The 14,999-nt window shown below is 50.9% G+C and overlaps 1 protein-coding gene across 2 annotated transcripts in view; it reads left to right on the forward strand.

Annotated features, from left to right (window-relative positions):
- Positions 1-14,999, forward strand: part of MARK4 (microtubule affinity regulating kinase 4) — a 95,047-nt gene that overhangs the window by 78,566 nt on the left and 1,482 nt on the right. The window lies entirely within an intron of this gene.

Genomic DNA, 14,999 nt, shown 5'->3' on the forward strand with positions numbered 1-14,999 from the left:
CACCTCCCCTCCACTACTACACCCCTCATCTCCACTACTACACCCCTCATCTCCACTACTACATCCCTCATCTCCACTACTACACCCCTCATCTCCACTACTACAGCCCTCATCTCCACTACTACATCCCTCATCTCCACTACTACACCCCTCATCTCCACTACTACACCCCTCATCTCCACTACTACATCCCTCATCTCCACTACTACACCCCTCCTCTCCACTACTACACCCCTCATCTCCACTACTACACCCCTCCTCTCCACTACTACAACCCTCATCTCCACCTCCCCCTCCACTACTACACCCCTCATCTCCACTACTACACCCCTCATCTCCACTACTACACACCCTCATCTCCACCTCCCCTCCACTACTACATCCCTCCTCTCCACTACAACAACCCTCATCTCCACTACTACACCCCTCATCTCCACTACTACACCCCCTCATCTCCACTACTACAACCCTCCTCTCCACTACTACACTACACCCTCATCTAACCCTCAACTACTACACACATCCTCCACCCCCCTCCTCTCCACAACTCCCACCCTCATCCCACCTACTCCCACCCTCCCACTACACCCCCCCCTCACCCCCTCTCCCAACACACACCCCTCATCTCCACTACTACCACCCCTCATCTCCACTACTACACCCCTCATCTCCACTACTACACCCCTCATCTCCACTACTCACCCCTCATCTCCCACTACCCCTACACCCCTCATCTCCACTACTACACCCCTCATCTCCACTACTACAACCCCCACCCACTCCTCACCCCCTCCATCTCCACTACTACACCCCTCATCTCCACTACTACACCCCTCATCTCCCACACCACACCCCCTCACCCCTCACCCTACTACACCCCTCATCTCCACTACTACACCCCTCACTCCACTACTACACCCCTCATCTCCACACTACACCCCTCACTCCACTACTACACCCCTCATCTCCACTACTACACCCCTCATCTCCACACTACACCCCTCATCTCCACTACTACAACCCTCCTCTCCACTACTACACCCCTCATCTCCACTACTACAACCCTCCTCTCCCTACTACACCCCTCATCTCCACTACTACACCCCTCATCTCCGCTACTACACCCCTCATCTCCACTACTACACCCCTCATCTCCTCTACTACACCCCTCATCTCCACTACTACACCCCTCATCTCCACTACTACACCCCTCATCTCCACTACTACAACCCTCCTCTCCACTACTACACCCTCATCTCACTACTACACCCCTCATCTCCACTACTACAACCCTCCTCCACTACTACACCCCTCATCTCCACTACTACAACCCTCCTCTCCACTACTACACCCCTCATCTCCACTACTACAACCCTCCTCTCCACTACTACACCCTCATCTCCACTACTACACCCCTCATCTCCACTACTACACCCCTCATCTCCACTACTACACACCCCTCATCTCCACTACTACACCCCTCATCTCCACTACTACAACCCTCCTCTCCACTACTACACCCCTCATCTCCACTATTACAACCCTCCTCTCCACTACTACACACCTCATCTCCACTACTACAATCCTCCTCTCCACTACTACACACCTCATCTCCACTACTACACCCCTCATCTCCACTACTACACCCATCATCTCCACTACTACACCCCTCATCTCCACTACTACACCCCTCATCTCCACTACTACAACCCTCCTCTCCACTACTACACCCCTCATCTCCACTATTACAACCCTCCTCTCCACTACTACACACCTCATCGCCACTACTACAATCCTCCTCTCCACTAGTACACCCCTCATCTCCACTACTACACCCCTCATCTCCACTACTACACCCCTCATCTCCACTACTACACCCCTCATCTCCACTACTACAACCCTCCTCTCCACTACTACACCCCTCATCTCCACTATTACAACCCTCCTCTCCACTACTACACACCTCATCTCCACTACTACAATCCTCCTCTCCACTACTACACCCCTCATCTCCACTACTACACCCATCATCTCCACTACTACACCCCTCATCTCCACTACTACACCCCTCATCTCCACTACTACAACCCTCCTCTCCACTACTACACACCTCATCTCCACTACTACAACCCTCATCTCCACTACTACACCCCTCCTCTCCACTACTACACCCCTCATCTCCACTACTACACCCCTCCTCTCAACTACTACAACCCTCCTCTCCACTACTACTCCCCTCATCTCCACTACTACAACCCTCCTCTCCACTAATACACCCCTCATCTCCACTACTACACCCCTCATCTCCTCTACTACACCCCTCATCTCCACTACTAAACCCCTCATCTCCTCTACTACACCCCTCATCTCCACTACTACACCCCTCATCTCCACTACTACACCCCTCCTCTCCACTACTACACCCCTCGTCTCCACTACTACACCCCTCCTCTCCACTACTACACCCCTCATCTCCACTACTACACCCCTCATCTCCACTACTACACCCCTCATCTCCACCTCCCCTCCACTACTACACCCCTCATCTCCACTACTACACCCCTCATCTCCACTACTACAACCCTCACCTCCACTACTACACACCCCTTATCTCCACTACTACACCCCTCATCTCTGCTACTACACCCCTCATCTCCACTACTACACCCCTCATCTCCACTACTACAATCCTCCTCTCCACTACTACACCCATCATCTCCACTACTACACCCCTCATCTCCACTACTACACCCATCATCTCCAATACTACACCCATCATCTCCACTACTACACCCCTCATCTCCACTACTACACCCCTCATCTCCACTACTACAACCCTCCTCTCCACTACTACACCCCTCATCTCCACTATTACAACCCTCATCTCCACTACTACACCCATCATCTCCACTACTACACCCCTCATCTCCACTACTACACCCATCATCTCCAATACTACACCCATCATCTCCACTACTACACCCCTCATCTCCACTACTACACCCCTCATCTCCACTACTACACCCCTCATCTCCACTATTACACCCCTCCTCTCCACTACTACACACCTCATCTCCACTACTACAACCCTCATCTCCACTACTACACCCCTCCTCTCCACTACTACACCCCTCATCTCCACTACTACACCCCTCATCTCCACTACTACACCCCTCATCTCCTCTACTACACCCCTCATCTCCACTACTACAACCCTCATCTCCACTACTACACCCCTCATCTCCACTACTAAACCCCTCATCTCCACTACTACACCCCTCATCTCCACTACTACACCCCTCATCTCCACTACTACACCCCTCATCTCCCCTCCTCTAATACAACCCTCTGACCCTCATCTCCTCTCCTCTGCTCTGTCTAATGCTCTCCTTTCTCCTAAGCACTATGATACTCTCTGCTGCTAAACATTCGAACACTCGTCTCCAACACTCGTCTCCAACACTCGTCTCTAACACTCGTTTCTAACACTTGTCTCCAGCACTCATCTCTAACACTCGTCTCCAGCACTCGTCTCTAACACTCGTCTCCAGCACTCGTCTCTAACACTCGTCTCCAACACTCGTCTCCAGCACTCGTCTCCAGCACTCGTCTCTAACACTCGTCTCCAACACTCGTCTCCAGCACTCGTCTCCAACACTCGTCTCCAGCACTCGTCTCTAACACTCGTCTCCAGCACTCGTCTCTAACACTCGTCTCCAACACTCGTCTCCAGCACTCGTCTCCAGCACTCGTCTCTAACACTCGTCTCCAGCACTCGTCTCTAACACTCGTCTCCAGCACTCGTCTCTAACACTCGTCTCCAGCACTCGTCTCCAGCACTCGTCTCCAGCACTCGTCTCCAACACTCGTCTCTAACACTCGTTTCTAACACTTGTCTCCAGCACTCATCTCTAACACTGGTCTCCAGCACTCGTCTCTAACACTCGTCTCCAGCACTCGTCTCTAACACTCGTCTCCAACACTCGTCTCCAGCACTCGTCTCGAACACTCGTCTCTAACACTCGTCTCTAACACTCGTCTCCAGCACTCGTCTCCAACACTCGTCTCTAACACTCATCTAACACTCGTCTCTAACACTCGTCTCCAGCACTCGTCTCTAACACTCGTCTCTAACACTCGTCTCCAACACTTGTCTCTAACACTCGTCTCCAACACTCGTCTCTAACACTCGTCTCCAACACTCGTCTCTAACACTCGTCTCCAACACTTGTCTCTAACACTCGTCTCTAACACTCGTCTCTAACACTCGTCTCCAACACTTGTCTCTAACACTCGTCTCCAACACTCGTCTCTAACACTCGTCTCTAACACTCGTCTCCAACACTTGTCTCTAACACTCGTCTCCAACACTCGTCTCTAACACTCGTCTCCAGCACTTGTCTCTAACACTCGTCTCCAACACTCGTCTCTAACACTCGTCTCCAACACTCATCTCCTCCTGAACTCTCTTTCTTTTGCTCTCTCCTCTGATGGAAGGTGGAGATCTCACCGATTCTCCCCCACAGACAGATTTGTGTCCTCCAACCAACCGACACCCCGGAACCCCAACTGTCTGTTCTGTCCCTGATAGTCAGTGTGTGTGCGATTCCTGGGGGGCGGGGCTGAGATTCTCCAATACCTGCAGGGATTCCTTTACATCAAAGCAAGATGTTTATTTTCCTTATTCATTGCTTCATTTATTGGCTCATTTTTTGCTTTATTCATTGTCTCATTCATTTATTGCTACAGTCATTAGTTCATTCATTGGCTTATTCATTGGTTCAATCATTGCTTCATTCAATGTCTCATTTATTGCTTTATTAATTGTCTCATTCATTGGTTCGTTCGTTGGCTCATTCATTTCTTTTTCTTCATTGTCTCATTCATTAGTTCTTTCATTGCTTCATTTATTGGCTCATTCATTAGTTCTTTCAATGCTTCATTCTTTGGCTCCTTCAATGCTTCATTCATTACTTCATTCATTGCTTCATTTATTGTCTCATTCGTTACTTCATTCATTGCTTCATTCTTTGACTCATTTATTGCTTCATTCATTGCCTCATTCATTAGTTCCTTCGTTGCTTCATTTATTGTCTCATTCATTAGTTCATTCATTGGCCCATTCATTGCCTCATTCATTAGTTCATTCATTGCCTCATTCATTGGCCCATTCATTGCTTCACATTCAGCATTGATTTCAAAGCTCAATGAAAGGAAAGAATTATTGGGCAGTAACAGGTAGGCGGCCATTGCTGACGTCTCGTTCTGCTGATTGCCTGGCTGCTTTACCGATCCTCTGGCTTCAATATGTTTTGTCGCTGACCTGCAAATCAGGACTTCTGACTTTCCTGATATTTGGGGTGATAACAGCCAGGCAAGTAGCATTTGTAGAGGAAGATCAGCAGTTTTGGATCTCTACCAGGATTCGGGTCAGAGGTGTCGGGGCCGCCATGTTCGGGATGAACCTCGCTCTTTCTTATTGGTTGAGCCGCCATATTGTCGCCTTGTTTCTATTATATGGATAGAAGTTATTTTTTATTGGGTGTCACCCCGGTTCTGGGTCAGAGGGGGGGGGGGGGGGCTTTCTCTGTAGGGTTAGACCTTTCTAGCAGACAATGACCTCGGGATCCAGAAGATTCCTCCAGTCCTGTACTGGGACCCAGTATACAAATGACCTCGGGATCCGGAAGATTCCTCCAGTCCTGTACTGGGATCCAGTATACAAATGACCTCGGGATCCGGAAGGTTTCTCCAGTCCTGTACTGGGACCCAGTATACAAATGACCTCGGGATCTGGAAGATTCCTCCGGTCCTGTACTGGGACCCAGTATACAAATGACCTCGGGATCCAGAAGATTCCTCCAGTCCTCTACTGGGACCCAGTATACAAATGACCTCGGGATCCAGAAGATTCCTCCAGTCCTGTACTGGGACCCAGTATACAAATGACCTCGGGATCTGGAAGATTCCTCTGGTCCTGTACTGGGACCCAGTATACAAATGACCTCGGGATCTGGAAGATTCCTCCGGTCCTGTACTGGGACCCAGTATACAAATGACCTCGGGATCTGGAAGATTCCTCCGGTCCTGTACTGGGACCCAGTATACAAATGACCTCGGGATCTGGAAGATTCCTCCGGTCCTGTACTGGGACCCAGTATACAAATGACCTCGGGATCCGGAAGATTCCTCCAGTCCTGTACTGGGACCCAGTATACAAATGACCTCGGGATCCGGAAGATTCCTCCAGTCCTGTACTGGGACCCAGTATACAAATGACCTCGGGATCCAGAAGATTCCTCCGGTCCTGTACTGGGACCCAGCATACAAATGACCTCGGGATCCAGAAGATTCCTCCAGTCCTCTACTGGGACCCAGTATACAAATGACCTCGGGATCTGGAAGATTCCTCCGGTCCTGTACTGGGACCCAGTATACAAATGACCTCGGGATCTGGAAGATTCCTCCGGTCCTGTACTGGGACCCAGCATACAAATGACCTCGGGATCCAGAAGATTCCTCCAGTCCTCTACTGGGACCCAGTATACAAATGACCTCGGGATCCGGAAGATTCCTCAAGTCCTGTACTGGGACCCAGTATACAAATGACCTCGGGATCTGGAAGATTCCTCCGGTCCTGTACTGGGACCCAGTATACAAATGACCTCGGGATCCGGAAGATTCCTCAAGTCCTGTACTGGGACCCAGTATACAAATGACCTCGGATCTGGAAGATTCCTCCAGTCCTCTACTGGGACCCAGTATACAAATGACCTCGGGATCTGGAAGATTCCTCCGGTCCTGTACTGGGACCCAGTATACAAATGACCTCGGGATCTGGAAGATTCCTCCGGTCCTGTACTGGGACCCAGCATACAAATGACCTCGGGATCCAGAAGATTCCTCCAGTCCTGTACTGGGACCCAGTATACAAATGACCTCGGGATCCGGAAGATTCCTCAAGTCCTGTACTGGGACCCAGTATACAAATGACCTCGGGATCTGGAAGATTCCTCCGGTCCTGTACTGGGACCCAGTATACAAATGACCTCGGGATCCGGAAGATTCCTCAAGTCCTGTACTGGGACCCAGTATACAAATGACCTCGGATCTGGAAAATTCCTCCAGTCCTGTACTGGGACCCAGTATACAAATGACCTCGGGATCCGGAAGATTCCTCCGGTCCTGTACTGGGACCCAGTATACAAATGACCTCGGGATCCGGAAGATTCCTCCGGTCCTGTACTGTGACCCAGTATACAAATGACCTCAGGATCTGGAAGATTCCTCCGGTCCTGTACTGGGACCCAGTATACAAATGACCTCGGGATCTGGAAGATTCCTCCGGTCCTGTACTGGGACCCAGTATACAAATGACCTCGGGATCTGGAAGATTCCTCCGGTCCTGTACTGGGACCCAGCATACAAATGACCTCGGGATCCAGAAGATTCCTCCAGTCCTGTACTGGGACCCAGTATACAAATGACCTCGGGATCCGGAAGATTCCTCCAGTCCTGTACTGGGACCCAGTATACAAATGACCTCGGGATCTGGAAGATTCCTCCGGTCCTGTACTGGGACCCAGTATACAAATGACCTCGGATCTGGAAGATTCCTCCAGTCCTGTACTGGGACCCAGTATACAGAAGTCTGTATTAGTGTTACTTCACTCCATATTGTCCCACCAGAAGGACAATGCTGGAAATAATGATGAAAATTGAAATTGACCATAAAATCCTATTTTTGGAGTATATTATGGGATACAGGTGGAGTAGTCAGGTAGTCAGGATGTCCAGAACCAGTCCAACTAAGGGGGGGGGGGGGGGCGCGAGACAGCAGATCCACCAAAAGCAACAGGGTCCTGGGTCTCCTCTCCTGGGTCTCCTCTATGGCACAGCTTCCTCCAGACCAGGCAGGACAGCTTCAGGACCTCTTTAGCACACCTTAGGTCCCAAAACAGGCTATTGGGCCTAACAGTAGAGCTCCATCCAGCAGCACCTCCCTAGGCCTCAGCCCAGGGGATGAGAGTGAGTACATGGCCTGTCCCAAATATTTATATCCTCCCCAGCATGCGCCAGTGGCCTAAGTCTCCTACCGGATTAGCTGAAGGAAATATAAATATTCATAACTTAGATTTATTTGTGAAATCTCATACGATGACCAGTGATAGCAGTGACATCTACTGGCGACAGTGAGAAATCACAGGCCAACTTAAGCTTAGGGAAAAACCAGGTGAAACCTAAACAATCAGTCTGAGATAACTACAGCCCAGCCAAAAACGACATTGATATAGAAGACAAGGGGGCTACAAATACGTCTCATGCTGAAAAGCAAATGAAGCACTCTGGTGCTTTGACAAGGATAGGGGGAACTTGGCCCTCAAAGCCTTAAGCTTGACTGATGAGCAGGTGTAACCACCTAGCAATGGAAAAAGGAGAAGCAGGCTGTCCCATGCAGAGACCTTTACGACAGTGGCAACTGGTGCTCAAAATTTTTTGGGGGGGGGGCGCAAACAGAAAAATTAGTGACCAGGGTGCCCCCAATCAATGCAGAGTGCCACAGCATGCCCCCCAATCAATGCAGAATGCTACAGCGTGCCCCCCAATCAATGCAGAGCGCCACAGTGTGCCCCCCAATCAATGCAGAGTGCCACAGCATTGTCCCCAATCATTGCAGAGCGCCACAGCATTGTCCCCAATCATTGCAGAGCACCACAGCATTGTCCCCAATCATTGCAGAGCGCCACAGCATTGTCCCCAATCAATGCAGAGCGCCACAGCGTGCCCCCCAATCAATGCAGAGCGCTACAGCATTGTCCCCAATCATTGCAGAGCGCCACAGCATTGTCCCCAATCATTGCAGAGCGCCACAGCATTGTCCCCAATCATTGCAGAGCGCCACAGCATTGTCCCCAATCATTTCAGAGCGCCACAGCATTGTCCCCAATCAATTCAGAGCGCCACAGCATTGTCCCCAATCATTGCAGAACGCCACAGCATTGTCCCCAATCATTGTAGAGCGCCACAGCCTGCCTCCCTCAATGCAGTGTGGGCCCCCCCGAGACCAATGCACTTACCTGGCGGCAGCTTCCTCTTCAGTCCCGGCGGCGGCGGCGGCTTTTCCTCACTCTGCCCCCCGGCGCGTCTCCACGAGTACTTCCGGTCCCGCCTCCTCCTCGGCCAATGGCAAGGGATTTGCCTTGCGGCCAATCAGGAAGCGCGTATCGGATGTGCTTCCTGAATGGCCAGGAGGAGGATCGGTGTGGCAATAGCGAATTTTCATTCGCTATTGTCACACAATGGGTGGAGTCGGGACGCACTGCTCTGCGCCCCGGCTCCACCCTTTGCATCGCCCTATTAGAGCCTTTGGCTCTAATCAGGTCATATTAAAAAAAAAATCCCCATTAAGCTCCATGCGTCCGGCGCCCTGCATGCAGATTAGGGGGCTGGATGCATGGATGGGGGGGCGGCGCCCCTGCGCCCCATATACACCGGCCGCCACTGCTATGGACAACAGAGAGTTGAACTATTGAAGGGAGCTGTAGTTGAGAGCTAAACTCAAACAACACCGACCACACCCAGACAATGGAGGGAAATCTCCTGCAGAGAGACGGTAGAACAATGTTCTGGGTAAAGGAAGAAACCACCCTAAGCAGAAAAGAGGCCCCGGGCCTCAAAAATTGCATAGCACAGGAAAGGTTCTTACAGGTGAAGGCCATCAACTCAGAAACTCGACCTGCAGAAATAATAGTTATGAGATGGGAAACCTTTTGCGTAGGAACAGGAGGGACACCTTTTATAGCTTCAAAGAGTGGAGCCAACAGAACCAGAATCCCACAGACATCGTTCTTCTTGGACATTTCACTGGGATATCTACAAGTAGAACAATGTAAGCGCCCCCCTGCATGAAGATATTGACCAAGGAGTGAGACACAAGGGGTCTCCAGATTTGAACCTCGATGGTACTTGAGACTTAATACTGATCCAAACCAGATTGGAAAATCGAACAGAATTCATCCTAAAGAGAACTTACCGTCCAAGAGAAATGTTTCACAGTAGACTTACGTGAAATCATTTTCCTAGCTTTTAAGAGTGTAGGAATGACCGTATCTGATAGACCCCCCCCCCCCCACTCTTTAGAGCAGGGGTGGGGAAACTACGGCCCCAGGGCCGTATGCGGCCCCCGAAGCCATCTGATCCGGCCCTGCCATTGGGCTGCCTCCGGAGGGGAAGGGGAGGGGGAGCGCCTCCTGATTACACACAGAGCGGGTTCCTCTGCTTACCCGGCGTGGCCGCTGTCACACAAAGTCCTACCTATGATAGACAGCACAGAGGTGATGTCTATCATAGGAGTCTGTCCAGGAGGCGTGACTTCATATGAGAGCGCCTGCGCCGGGTAAGTAGAAGAACCTGCTCTGTGTGTAATCAGGAGGCGCTCTAATCCCCATGCACTCTGCATTGATGGGGGGTACTAATCACTCTGCATTGATTGGGGCACTAATCACTCTGCATTGATGGAGGGTGCTAATCACACTGCATTGATGGGGGTCACTAATCACTCTGCATTGATGGGGGCGCTAATCACTCTGCATTGATGGGGGCGCTAATCACTCTGCATTAAGGGGGGAACTCATCACTCTGCATTGTTGGGGGCACTAATAACTCTGCATTGATGGGGGGCACTAATCACTCTGCATTGATGGGGGCACTAATCACTCTGCATTAATGAGGGGAACTGATCACTCTGCATTGATGGGGGCACTCATCACTCTGCATTAATGGGGAGCATTCATCACTCTGCATTGATGGAGGGCACTCACCACTCTGCATTGATGGGGGCACTCATCTCTCTGCATTGTTGGGGGCACTCATCACTCTGTATTGATGGGGGCACTCATCACTCTGCATTGATGGGGGCACTCATCACTCTGCATTGTTGGGGGCACTCATCACTCTGTATTGATGGGGGCACTCATCACTCTGCATTGGTGGAGGCACTCATCACTCTGCATTGATGGGGGCACTCATCTCTCTGCATTGGTGGGGGCACTCATCACTCTGCATTGATGGGGGCACTCATTACTCTGCATTGACGGGGGCACTCATCACTCTGCATTGATGGGGGCACTCATTACTCTGCATTGATGGGGGCACTCATTACTCTGCATTGATGGGGGCACTCATTACTCTGCATTGACAGGGGCACTAATCACTCTGCATTGATGGGGGCACTCATCACTCTGCATTGGTGGGGGCACTCATCACTCTGCATTGATGGGGGCACTCATTACTCTGCATTGATGGGGGCACTCATTACTCTGCATTGACGGGGGCACTAATCACTCTGCATTGATGGGGGCACTCATCACTCTGCATTGGTGGGGGCACTCATCACTCTGCATTGATGGGGGCACTCATCACTCTGCATTAAGGGGGGCAAACCTGGAAAACCAGTTGCCAGTAGCAACATCAATACCAGCTAACATCACACACCTCACCAAAGAGAAGCAGTTGCAGCCATCACATTAGGGGTGAGTTAATTAAATGTTTGACCAAATATAACAGGCACATTTTTAAGTTGATAATTTTGTACGACCCCCGAATGATTTTATAAATACCCAAATGGCCCTCGGCAGAAAAAGGTTCCCTACCCCTGCTTTAGAGGACGGAGGACGGTGACTTTAGGTGTAGCCAACATAGGCGGCTGCAGAGCTAGGCGTGTATGGACTGCGTTAGGAAGGACCCAGGTGACATTCTTACATTTCATGTTTGCAGACTGCGACTCCCTATGAATTCAATGAGGATAAAGTCCAATCCTCATTGTCCTCCTCTGACTGTGCAGCTGCAGCCCTGGGGGAATTGCGAGGAAGAGAGGGTGTGGAAGAACGCCTGGAGCCCCTGCGTTCTGAGACTTCTGACTCACCTATCATGGCTGCAAGATAGTAGCTGAGATTTCTTCCCTGAACAATACCGGGGAAAGGTTAACCCTTCAAAAGGAGGAGAGTGATCTCAGCTATCGCAATCAGGTCCTATGGAGGTGGTGCTGCAAGTCCCCCCACCCCAGTCCTATTAGAGTAGAGTATGCTGCCAAGACCCAACATAGCACGCATGTAACCAAGGGAATCCCCCACTAATGCAGAAGAAGGGTGGCAATGCCACCTGTGGCTTGTCAGAGGCTTGGGTGTGCTAAGGGTGGTGGGAGAAGCTGTGCTGATCCATGTGTGCTCTAGAAATGGAACATGCGACCCTCAGGAAGGTGGCCATGAAGACGCAGTAGGGGAGTCCAAATAGTGCATAGGGACCCTCAGGAAGGAGGCCATGAAGACGCAGTAGGGGAGTCCAAATAGTGCATAGGACCCTCAGGAAGGAGGCCATGAAGACGCAGTAGGGGAGTCCAAATAGTGCATAGGGACCCTCAGGAAAGAGGCCATGAAGACGCAGTAGGGGAGTCCAAATAGTGCATAGGGACCCTCAGGAAGGAGGCCATGTAGACGCAGTAGGGGAGTCCAAATAGTGCGTAGGACCCTCAGGAAGGAGGCCATGTAGATGCAGTAGGGGAGTCCAAATGGTGCGTGTGACCCTCAGGAAAGAGGCCATGTAGATGCAGTAGGGGAGTCCAAATAGTGCGTAGGACCCTCAGGAAGGAGGCCATGTAGACGCAGTAGGGGAGTCCAAATAGTGCATAGGACCCTTAGGAAGGTGGCCATGTAGACGCAGTAGGGGAGTCCAAATAGTGCATAGGACCCTCAGGAAGGAGGCCATGTAGATGCAGTAGGGGAGTCCAAATAGTGCATAGGACCCTCAGGAAGGAGGCCATGTAAATGCAGTAGGGGAGTCCAAATGGTGCGCGTGACCCTCAGGAAGTAGGCCATGTAGATGCAGTAGGGGAGCCCAAATGGCAGCTGTGACCCTCAGGGAGGAGGCCACGTAGATGCAGTAGAGGAGCCCAAATGGTGCGTGTGACCCTCAGGAAGGAGGCCATGTAGACGCAGTAGGGGAGTCCAAATGGTGCATGTAATCCTGAGGAAGGAGGCCATGTAGACCCAGTATGGGAGTCCAAATGGTGTGTGTGACCCTCAGGAAGAAGGCCATGTAGATGCAGTTGAAGAGTCCAAATTGTGCATGTGACCCTCAGAAAGGAGGCCATGTAGGTGCAGTAGAGGAGTCCAAATGGCACATGTGACCCTCAGGAAAGACGCCATGTAGACACAGTAGAGGAGCCCAAATGGTGCGTGTGACTAGAGGAAGGAGGCTATATCAATGCAGTAGGGGAGCCCAAATGGTGCATGTGATCCTCAGGAAGGAGGCTATGTAGATACAGTAGAGGAGCCCAAATGGTGCACGTGACCCTTCCTCCCTGAAGACGCAGTTGGGATGCTCTTCAGGAGAGAAATAATGCCTGTGACCTTTAGGAAGGAGGCAATGTAGATGCAGTAGGGGCACCCAGCTGAAGCCTGGCATAATGCCACACCCAGGCTCCTGTGAGATCAAGCCCTGATTGACCACGGTGGAGGTGCTGTCCATACTGAGCAGGTTAGAAATGGAGGCAGGGTCAAGGGGGCATGCCCCCTCCATTTAAACTTCACCCCTCCATTGAGCATACTCTCTCCAATCAATCTGCACCCCTTAATTGAGCATGCCCCCTCTAATCAGCCTTTACCCCTCCATTGAGCATATCCCCCCAATTAGTCTTCACCTCTCCATAGAGCATATCCCCCCAATTAGTCTTCACCCCTCCATTGAGCATATCCCCCCAATTAGTCTTCACCTCTCCATAGAGCATATCCCCCCAATTAGTCTTCACCCCTCCATTGAGCATATCACTCCAATTAGTCTTCACCCCTCCATTGAGCATATCCCCCCAATTAGTCTTCACCTCTCCATAGAGCATATCCCCCCCAATTAGTCTTCACCTCTCCATAGAGCATATCCCCCCAATTAGTCTTCACCTCTCCATAGAGCATATCCCCCCAATTAGTCTTCACCTCTCCATAGAGCATATCCCCCCAATTAGTCTTCACCTCTCCATAGAGCATATCCCCCCAATTAGTCTTCACCTCTCCATAGAGCATACTACCCCCAATTAGTCTTCACCTCTCCATAGAGCATATCCCCCCAATTAGTCTTCACCCCTCCATTGAGCATATCCCCCCCAATTAGTCTTCACCTCTCCATAGAGCATATCCCCCCAATTAGTCTTCACCTCTCCATAGAGCATATCCCCCCAATTAGTCTTCACCTCTCCATAGAGCATATCCCCCCAATTAGTCTTCACCCCTCCATTGAGCATATCACTCCAATTAGTCTTCACCCCTCCATTGAGCATATCCCCCCAATTAGTCTTCACTTCTCCATAGAGCAAACTCCCTCCATTGAATGGTGAAGACTAATTGGGGGGGATATGCTCAATGGAGGGGTAAAGGCTGATTAGAGAGGGCATGCTCAATTAAGGAGTGCAGACTGATTCCTCCAATCAGTCTTCACCCCTCCACTGGGCATGGCTCTTAGGGGGTCCTCAGGGACAGGCTTCCACCAATGGGCGTACAAATTGCACCATAGATACCTAGGGGAGCATCTAATGGAGAGTGCATAAGACACTTCACAGCCCAGCTCCGGCTTCTTTTCCTCAGCAGTGTTCGTGTTCTGAAGAGGGCAGCATAACCCGATGTATCTGAATTATTTCCTCCTGTGTTCCAAAATGTAGTACGATTAACAGAAAAACCTGCAATGTCCATAATAAGACGCACCCACCAACACACACCATCGGCCTTATGACTACCCCACACCTGGTATTTCTCTGCATTGGGTGAAGGAGCGCCTACAGTCCTGGCATCATATGAAGCAATTCACCTAGACACACCCCCAGAAATATGAGCTCCTCCCAGGAACTGTATTGAACACGCCTTCTGGGGCAGATATAACCCCCATAAAACACAGCAGGGTGTTAGACTTATCCAGGAGATGGGATTTATGACCCCCGCCATAGACATCCCGCAGGG

Source organism: Pelophylax lessonae (assembly GCF_965119305.1).
Source record: "Pelophylax lessonae genome assembly, chromosome: 7".
Classification (NCBI taxonomy): domain Eukaryota; kingdom Metazoa; phylum Chordata; class Amphibia; order Anura; family Ranidae; genus Pelophylax; species Pelophylax lessonae.